Source organism: Aegilops tauschii, chromosome 1 (assembly GCF_002575655.3).
Source record: "Aegilops tauschii subsp. strangulata cultivar AL8/78 chromosome 1, Aet v6.0, whole genome shotgun sequence".
NCBI lineage: Eukaryota > Viridiplantae > Streptophyta > Magnoliopsida > Poales > Poaceae > Aegilops > Aegilops tauschii.
Window position 1 is genome coordinate 221,423,769 of NC_053035.3, and position 9,949 is coordinate 221,433,717.

A 9,949-nucleotide genomic window follows, 5' to 3' on the forward strand; every position below is an offset into this window, starting at 1 on the left:
ACCGTGTGAGGGAGGGAGAGCGTGTAGTGAAAGCTTCTCCTAGTCTTGCCAGCCACCACGCTCATGGGCGAGGGAGGGACGGAGCTTCATTGACTTACTGCTCCTGCCTTTGCGTGTATGATAGGTGGGGCGAACAGGTGGGTGGCCCACCTATCATACATCCAAAGGCAGGTGCAGGGCACCGGAGCTCAGTACGCGAGGGAGAGGGCATTGTAATGAAACTTCTCATTGTTGTACGAGTTGACGTGACACAACAAAGCACTGCACTCGATATATTTCAATAATTTGCATTTACCGATGCATTAATTACAACGCATGCATGCATGCATGCCGTGACTTTCCTTTTGATACTTGACTATGTTGATTTAATGCACCTTGAAGTAGTAGTATGAATATGTGATGGTAAAGCTTTGTAATGCCCCGACCCTAAAGCGAGAGATGGTTGTGCACAAGGAGGGCGAGATCATGCCGACGGAACATGACCCGACGATGGAGCTATCTATGGTCTCGATGGACCTCACCTTGCTCCACTGCCCCTTGTGCCTCCGCCCCTTGAAGCCTCCAGTGTATGAGGTTTGAATACACCTTGTCCACTCGGCTGATCGAGCAAGGTGCGGGTTTCTTGATTGATGTGTTGTTCGATTGATTTGTGCAGTGCAAGGGAGGGCACCTGGCCTACGCGGACTGTTGCGTCGAGCACCCTGGGAACCAGCGACAATGCCAGAAGTGCAAGCGCAGCGGTGGATTCGACGTGCGGAACACGGCGGTGGACGTTGTCCTCTCCTCAGTGAGGGTGGAGTGCCCGCACGAAGGTTGTGCGCTCTACGTCACTTACCACAAGCTCGCCGATCACCAGAGTGTGTGTCCGCTCGTGCCTTGCAAATGCCCCGTGCCCATCTGCGGCTACGAAGGCCCGCCACCGGCGCTCTCCCAACACACCAGCACCGTGCATCCCATGCCCATGCACAAGATCCAGTACGGCAAGGTGCTCCAGCTGCAAGTGCCACTGTCGGAGCCTGATACGTCTCCAACGTATCTATAATTTTTGATTGTTCCATGCTATTATATTACCCCTTTTGGATGTTTATGGGCTTTATTTTACACATTTATATCATCTTTGGGACTAACCTACTAACCGGAGGCCCAGCCCGTATTGCTGTTTTTTTGCCTATTTCAGTATTTTGAAGAAAAGGAATATCAAACGGAATCCAAACGGAATGAAACCTTCGGGAGCGTGATTTTTGGAACGAACGTGATCCAGAGGACTTGGAGTGCAAGTCAAGAAGCAGCCGAGGCGGCCACGAGACAGGAGGGCGCGCCCACCCCCTCTGGGCGTGCCCCCTATCTCGTGGGCCCCTCCGGCGGCCACCAACGTACTTCTTCCTCCTATATAAGCCTACGTACCCCGAAAACATCCAGGGAGCCAACGAAACACAATTACCACCACCGTAACCTTCTATATCCGCGAGATCCCGTCTTGGAGCCTTCGCCGGCGTTCCGCCGGAGGGGGAATCGACCACGGAGGGCTTCTACATCAACACCATAGCCCCTCCGATGAGTTGTGAGTTGTTTACCACAGACCTTCGGGTCCATAGTTATTAGCTAGATGGCTTCTTCTCTCTTTTTGGATCTCAATACAATGTTCTCCCCCTCTCTTGTGGAGATCTATTCGATGAAACTCTTTTTGCGGTGTGTTTGTCGAGATCCGATGAATTGTGGGTTTATGATCAAGTTTATCTATGAGAAGTATTTGAATCTCCTGTGAATTCTTTTATGTATGATTGAGTTATCTTTGCAAGTCTCTTCGAATTATCAGTTTGGTTTGGCCTACTAGATTGATCTTTCTTGCCATGGGAGAAGTGCTTAGCTTTGGGTTCAATCTTGCGGTGTCCTTTCCCAGTGACAGCAGGGGCAGCAAGGCACGTATTGTATTGTTGCCATCGAGGATAAAAAGATGGGGTTTATATCATATTGCTTGAGTTTATCGCTCTACATCATGTCATCTTGCTTAAATGTGTTACTCTGTTCTTTATGAACTAAATACTCTAGATGCAGGCAGGAGTCGGTCGATGTGTGGAGTAATAGTAGTAGATGCAGGCAGGAGTCGGTCTACTTGTTGCGGACGTGATGCCTATATACATGATCATGCCTAGATAATCTCATAATTATTCGCTTTTCTATCAATTGATCGACAGTAATTTGTTCACCCACCGTAATACTTATGCTATCTTGAGAGAAGCCTCTAGTGAAACCTATGGCCCCCGGGTCTATCTTTTATCATATAAGCTTTCAATCTACTTTTATTTGCATCTTTAGTTTTTGCATCTATAATATAAAATACCAAAAATATATTTATCTTATCATACTATCTCTATCAGATCTCACTTTCGCAAGTGGCCGTGAAGGGATTGACAACCCCTTTATTGCGTTGGTTGCAAGTTCTTTGTTCGTTTGTGTAGGTGCGTGGAACTTTTCAAGAGCCTCCTACCGGATTGATACCTTGGTTCTCAAAAACTGAGGGAAATACTTACGCTACTATTGCTGCATCACCCTTTCCTCTTCAAGGAAAACCAACGCAAGCTCAAGACGTAGCAAGAAGGATTTCTGGCGCCGTTGCCGGGGAGGTCTTCTCTCAAGTCAAGACATACCAAGTACCCATCACAAACCCATCTCCCTCGCATTTACATTATTTGCCATTTGCCTCTCATTTTCCTCTCCCCCACTTCACCCTTGTCGTTTTATTCGCCCTCTCTTTCCCAATCTCCTCCTCTCTCTTTCGCTTGCCTTTTTCTGTTTGCTTGTGTGTTGGATTACTTGTTGCCATGGCACAAGATAATACCAAATTGTGTGATTTCTCTAATACCAATAATAATGATTTCCTTAGTACTCCGATTGCTCCTCTTAATGATGTTGAGTCTTGTGAAATCAATACTGCTTTGCTGAATCTTGTTATGAAAGATCAATTCGCCGGCCTTCCTAGTGAAGATACCGCTACTCATCTAAACAACTTTGTTGATTTGTGTGATATGCAAAAGAAGAAAGATACGGACAATGATATTGTCAAATTGAAGTTATTTCCGTTTTCACTTAGAGATCATGCTAAAGTTTGGTTTTCGTCTTTGCCTAAAAATAGTATTGATTCTTGGAACAAGTGCAAAGATGCTTTTATCTCTAAGTATTTTCCTCCCGCTAAGATTATCACTCTTAGGAACGATATTATGAATTTTAAACAACTTGATCATGAGCATGTTGCCCAATCTTGGGAAAGAATGAAATTGATGATTCGCAATTGCCCTACTCATGGTTTGAATTTATGGATGATCATACAAAACTTTTATGCCGGTTTGAACTTTGCTTCTAGAAATCTCTTAGATTCAGCCGCGGGAGGCACGTTTATGGAAATCACATTAGGAGATGCTACAAAACTTCTTGATAATATTATGGCTAATTATTCTCAATGGCACACCGAAAGATCTTCTAGTAAAAATGTGCATACTATAGAAGAAATCAATGTTTTGAGTGGAAAGATGGATGAACTTATGAAATTGTTTGCTACTAGAAATACTCCGCTTGATCCCAATGATATGCCTTTTTCTACTTTGATTGAGAATAATAATGAATCTATGGATGTGAATTTTGTTGGTAGGAATAGTTTTGGAAACAATGCTTATAGAGGAAACTTTAATGCTAGACCGTTCCCTAGTAATTCCTCTAATAATTATGGAAATTCCTACAATAATTCTTATGGTAATTTTAATAAGATGCCCTCTGATTTTGAGAATAGTGTGAAAGAATTTATGATTTCTCAAAAGAATTTTAATGCTTTGCTTGAAGAAAAATTGCTCAAAGTTGATGATTTGGCTAGCAACGTTGATAGACTTTCACTTGATGTTGATTCTCTTAAACTTAGATCTTCTCCTCCTAAGCATGATATCAATGAGTCTCTCAAAGCAATGAGAATTTCCATTGATGAGTGCAAGGAAAGAACTGCTAGATTGTGTGCTAAGCAAGATTGCTTTATAAAAGCATGTTCTTCTAGTTTCCATGAAAATAATGATGAAGATCTCAAGGTTATCGATGCGTCTCCTATTAGATATTTGTTTTGCAATATGAATCTTTATAATAATGGGACTGAAGATGAGTCAACTTTAGTTAGAAGGCGTCCCAAGAATTCGGAGTTTTTAGATCTCGATGCTAAATTTGGTAAAAGTGGGATTGGAGAGGTCATGACTTTAAATAGCATTGAACCCACTATCTCGGATTTCAAGGAATTTGATTATGATAATTTTTCTTTAGAAGGTTGTATTTCCTTGTTGCAATCTGTTGTTAATTCTCCTCATGCTTATAGCCAAAATAAAGCTTTTACCAAACATATCGTTGATGCCTTGATGCAATCTTATGATGAAAAACTTAATTTGTAAGTTTCTATACCTAGAAACTTTAATGATGAGTGGGAACCTACTATAAAGATTAGAATTAAAGATCATGAGTGTTTTGCTTTGTGTGATTTGGGTGCTAGTGTTTCCACGATTCCGAAAACTTTATGTGATATTCTAGGTTTCCATGATCTTGATGATTGCTCTTTAAATTTGCACCTTACGGATTCCACCGTTAAAAAGCCAATGGGAAGGATCAATGATGTTCTCATTGTTGCAAATAGAAATTTGGTGCCCGTAGATTTTATCGTTCTTGATATAGATTGCAATCATTTCTTGCCCTATTATTTTTGGTAGACCTTTCCTTAGAACGATTGGTGCGATTATTGATATGAAGGAAGGGAATATTAGATTCCAATTTCCATTAAAGAAAGTCATGGAGCACTTTCCAAGAAAGAAAGTCAAATTACCTTATGAATCTATGATGCGAGCTACTTATGAATTGACTGCCAAAGATGGCACTACTTAGATCTATCTTCGCTTTTATGCCTAGCTAGGGGCGTTAAACGATAGCGCTAGTTGGGAGGCAACCCAAGTTTCTTTGTGCTTTTTGTTTTTGTTCCTTTTTAGTAATAAATTTTGCATCTACCTTCTGTTTAGATGTTTTTTTATCTTTTAATTAGTGTTTGTGCCAAGTAGAACCTATAGGATAACCTATGATGATAGTTGATTTGATTCTGCTGAAAAACAGAAACTTTGCGCGCACGAATTTAGTTTTGTTAAATCACAGAAACGTGCTTTTGCATTGATTCTTTATGATGCTGATCAATAGACAAATTGTCCAGGACTTCCTATTTTGGTAGGATTTTTAGAGTTCCAGAAGTTTGCGTTAGTTATAGATTGCTACAGACTGTTCTGTTTTTGACAGATTCTGTTTTTCGTGTGTTGTTTGCTTATTTTGATGCATCTATGGCTAGTAAAATAGTTTATAAACCATAGAGAAGTTGGAATACAGTAGGTTTTACACCAAAATAAATAAATAATGAGTTCATTACAGTAACTTATGTGGTGGTTTTGTTTTCTTTCACTAACGGAGCTTATAAGATTTCCTGTTGAGTTTTGTGTTGTGAAGTTTTCAAGTTTTCGGTAAAGCTTCTATGGACTATGGAATAAGGAGTGGCAAGAGCCTAAGCTTGGGGATGCCCATGGCACCCCAAGATATTCAAGGATAGCCAAAATCCTAAGCTTGGGGATGCCTCGAGAAGGCATCCCCTCTTTCGTCTTCGTTCATTGGTCACTTTACTTGGAGCTATATTTTTATTCGCCACATGATATGTGTTTTGCTTGGAGCGTCGTGTATTATATTAGTCTTTGCTATTTAGTTTACCACAATCATCCTTGCTGTACACACCTTTTGGGAGAAGCCTATTTGATTAGAATTTTCTAGAATAGTCTATGTGCTTCACTTATATCTTTTGAGCTTGATAGTTTTTGCTCTAGTGCTTCACTTATATCTTTTAGAGCACGGCGGTGGATTAATTTTGAAGAAATTGCTAGTCTCTCATGCTTCACTTATATCTTTTTGAGAGTCTTTTAGAACAGCATGTTATTTGCTATGGTTACAAATTTGGTCCTAGAATGATGGGCATCCAAGTTGGGTATAATAAAAACTATCATAGGAAGTGAATTGGATGCTATGATTAATTTGATGCTTGATGATTGTTTTGAGATATAAAGGTAGTACTGTTAGGGTCATGCTAGTGGGTAATTATGAAATTGAGAAATACTTTTGTTGAAGTTGGCAAGTCCCGTAGCATGCACGTATGGTAAAAGTTGTGTGACAAATTTGTTGCATGAGGTGCTCTTTTGATTGTCTTCCTTATGAGTGGCAGTCGGGGACGAGCGATGGTCTTTTCCTACCAATCTATCCCTCTTGGGGCATGCGTAGTAGTACTTTTCTTCGAGGGCTAAGTAGACTTTTGCAATAAGTATATGAGTTCTTTATGACTAATGTGAGTCCATGGATATACGCACACTCATCCTTCCACTTTGCTAGCCTCTATTATTACCGCGCAACTTTCACCGGTGTCATGAACCCTTTATTTACCTTACTCAAGACAGCCACCATACCTACCTATTATGGCATTTTCATAGCCATTCCGAGATATATTGCCATGCAACTTTCCACCGTTCCGTTTATTATGACACGTTCTATTATTTTCATATTGCTCTTTGCATGATCATGTAGTTGACATCGTATTTGTGGCAAGGCCACCTTCATAATTTTCATACATGTCGCTCTTGATTCATTGCATATCCCGGTACACCGACGGAGGCATTCATATAGAGTCATACCTTGTTCTAGCTTTGAGTTGTAATTCTTGAGTTGTAAATCCATAAAAGTGTGATGATCTTCATTATTAGAGCATTGTCTCAGTGAGGAAAGGATGATGAAGACCATGATTCCCCCACAAGTCGGGATGAGACTTCGGACTTTACAAAAAGAAAAAAAAGGAGAAAGGACAAAAAGATAAAAAAAAAGAAAGGCCAAAGAAAAGAAAAAGAGAAAGAGAAAGAAAAAAATAAAAATAAAAAAATAAAAATAAAAAAATAAAATGAGAGAAAAAGAGAGAAGGGACAATGCTACTATCTCTTTTTCCACACATGTGCTTCAAAGTAGCACCATGATCTTCATGATAGAGAGTCTCCTATGTTGTCATTTTCATATACTAAGTGGGAATTTTTCATTATAGAACTTGGCTTGTATATTCCAATGATGGGCTTCCTCAAAATGCCCTAGGTCTTCGTGAGCAAGCGAGTTGGATGCACACCCACTTAGTTTCTTTTGTTGAGCTTTCATATATTTATAGCTCTAGTGCATCCGTTGCATGGCAATCCCTACTCACTCACATTGATATCTATTGATGGGCATCTCCATAGCCCGTTGATACGCCTAGTTGATGTGAGACTATCTCCTCCCTCTTTTTATCCTCACAACCACCATCTTTTACCACCTTAGTGCTATGTCCATGGCTTACGCTCATGTATTGCGTAAGAGTTGAAAAAAAAAGCTGAAGCGCGTTAAAAAGTATGAAACAATTGCTCGGCTCATCATCGGGGTTGTGCATGATGGGAGTATTTTGTGTAATGAAAATGAAGCATGGCCTAACTATATGATTTTGTAGGGATAAGTTTTCTTTGGCTATGCTATTTTGATAGGACATGATTATTTGTTAGTATGCTTTGAAGCATTATTATTTTTATGTTTTATAAGCTTTTATCTTGAATCATTTGGATCTGAACATTCATGCCACAATAAAAAAAATTACATTAAGAAATATGCTAGGTAGCGTTCCACATCAAAAATTCTGTTTTTATCATTTACCTACTCGAGGACGAGCAGAAATTAAGCTTGGGGATGCTTGATACGTCTCCAACGTATCTATAATTTTTGATAGTTCCATGCTATTATATTACCCCTTGTGGATGTTTATGGGCTTTATTTTACACATTTATAACATTTTTGGGACTAACCTACTAACCGGAGGCCCAGCCCGTATTGCTGTTTTTTTGCCTATTTCAGTATTTCGAAGAAAAGGAATATCAAACGGAGTCCAAACGGAATGAAACCTTCGGGAGCGTGATTTTTGGAATGAACGTGATCTAAAGGACTTGGAGTGCAAGTCAAGAAGCAGCCGAGGCGGCCACGAGACAGGAGGGCGCGCCCACCCCCTCTGGGTGCGCCCCCCTATCTCACGGGCCCCTCGGGCGGCCACCGACATACTTCTTCCTCCTATATAAGCTTATGTACCCCGAAAACATCCAGGGAGCCAACGAAACACAATTTCCACCACTGTAACCTTCTGTATCCGCGAGATCCCATCTTAAAGCCTTCGTTGGCGCTCCGCCGGAGGGGGAATCGACCACGGAGGGCTTCTACATCAACACCATAGCCCCTCCGATGAGTTGTGAGTAGTTTACCACATACCTTCGGGTCCATATTTATTATCTAGATGGCTTCTTCTCTCTTTTTGGATCTCAATACAATGTTCTCCCCCTCTCTTGTGGAGATCTATTCGATGTAAACTCTTTTTGCGGTGTGTTTGTCGAGATCCGATGAATTGTGGGTTTATGATCAAGTTTATCTATGAAAAGTATTTGAATCTCCTCTGAATTCTTTTATGTATGATTGAGTTATCTTTGCAAGTCTCTTCGAATTATCAGTTTAGTTTGGCCTACTACATTGATCTTTCTTGCCATGGGAGAAGTGCTTAGCTTTGGGTTCAATCTTGCGGTGTCCTTTCCCAGTGACAGCTGGGGCAGCAAGGCACGTATTGTATTGTTGCCATGGAGGCTAAAAAGATGGGGTTTATATCATATTGCTTGAGTTTATCCCTCTACATCATGTCATCTTGCTTAATGCGTTACTCTGTTCTTTATGACCTTAATACTCTAGATGCAGGCAGGAGTCGCTCGATGTGTGGAGTAATAGTAGTAGATGCAGGCAGGAGTTGGTCTACTTGTTGCGGACGTGATGCCTATATACATGATCATGCCTAGATAATCTCATAATTATTCGCTTTTCTATCAATTTCTCGACAGTAATTTGTTCACCCACCGTAATACTTATGCTATCTTGAGAGAAGCCTCTAGTGAAACCTATGGCCCCCGGGTCTATCTTTTATCATATAAGCTTTCAATCTACTTTTATTTGCATCTTTACTTTTCCAATCTATATCATAAAAATACCAAAAATATATTTATCTTATCATATTATCTCTATCAGATCTCACTTCCGCAAGTGGCCGTGATGAGATTGACAACCCCTTTATTGCGTTGGTTGCGAGTTCTTCGTTCGTTTGTGTAGGTGCGTGGGAGTTTTGAGGAGCCTCCTACTGGATTGATACCTTGGTTCTCAAAAACTGAGGGAAATACTTACGCTACTATTGCTGCATCACCCTTTCCTCTTCAAGGAAAACCAACGCAAGCTCAAGACATAGCAGAGCCACAGCTCTTACTGTGAGCGGAGGAGGATGGCCACGCGTTTTTCTGGGTCGGCGGCGTGCTCGACATCGGTGCGCTTATCGCCGTGTCGGTCATCTGCATCAGAGCGGGGGCGTCCCCACTACCGCACTATGTGACCAAGTTGTGGGTGAACGGCCCACAGGGGGAGCCCAAAGGCAGGACCGACACCGTCAAGGTGGAAATGGAGGTGACAAGCAGCAAGGATCCCGGCGACGTGGCCATGCAGGAGCTGACCTTCTTCATAGTTCCACCCAAGCTACTGGCCGGGGCTGGGTTGTCGAGGACGGTGTCCCTCCACATTCAGATTGACAAGCTCACCTCGTAAATGATTCTACAGTGCATTCTATTTATCTTAGTAATATGCTAATATAGGGGTTAGCTTGGTCTACTTTATCTTAAGAGGTAGTGGGTTTTGGTGGCGATGCAACAATTACTTCGACATCAGATCAGTAGTTAAAGTAATTCCCAATAGTCGAACGGATATTTTGTGTGTGTTGGATATAAAGATCCTTTGGGTAAGAAGTATAATAGCTTATATGCTTGTTTGT

The 9,949-nt window shown here is 41.2% G+C and overlaps 1 pseudogene; it reads left to right on the top strand.

Annotated features, from left to right (window-relative positions):
- The first annotated feature begins 438 nt into the window (after positions 1–438).
- On the top strand, positions 439–9,726 carry LOC109733354 (E3 ubiquitin-protein ligase SINA-like 10; annotated as a pseudogene).
- The last annotated feature ends 223 nt before the right edge of the window (positions 9,727–9,949 follow it).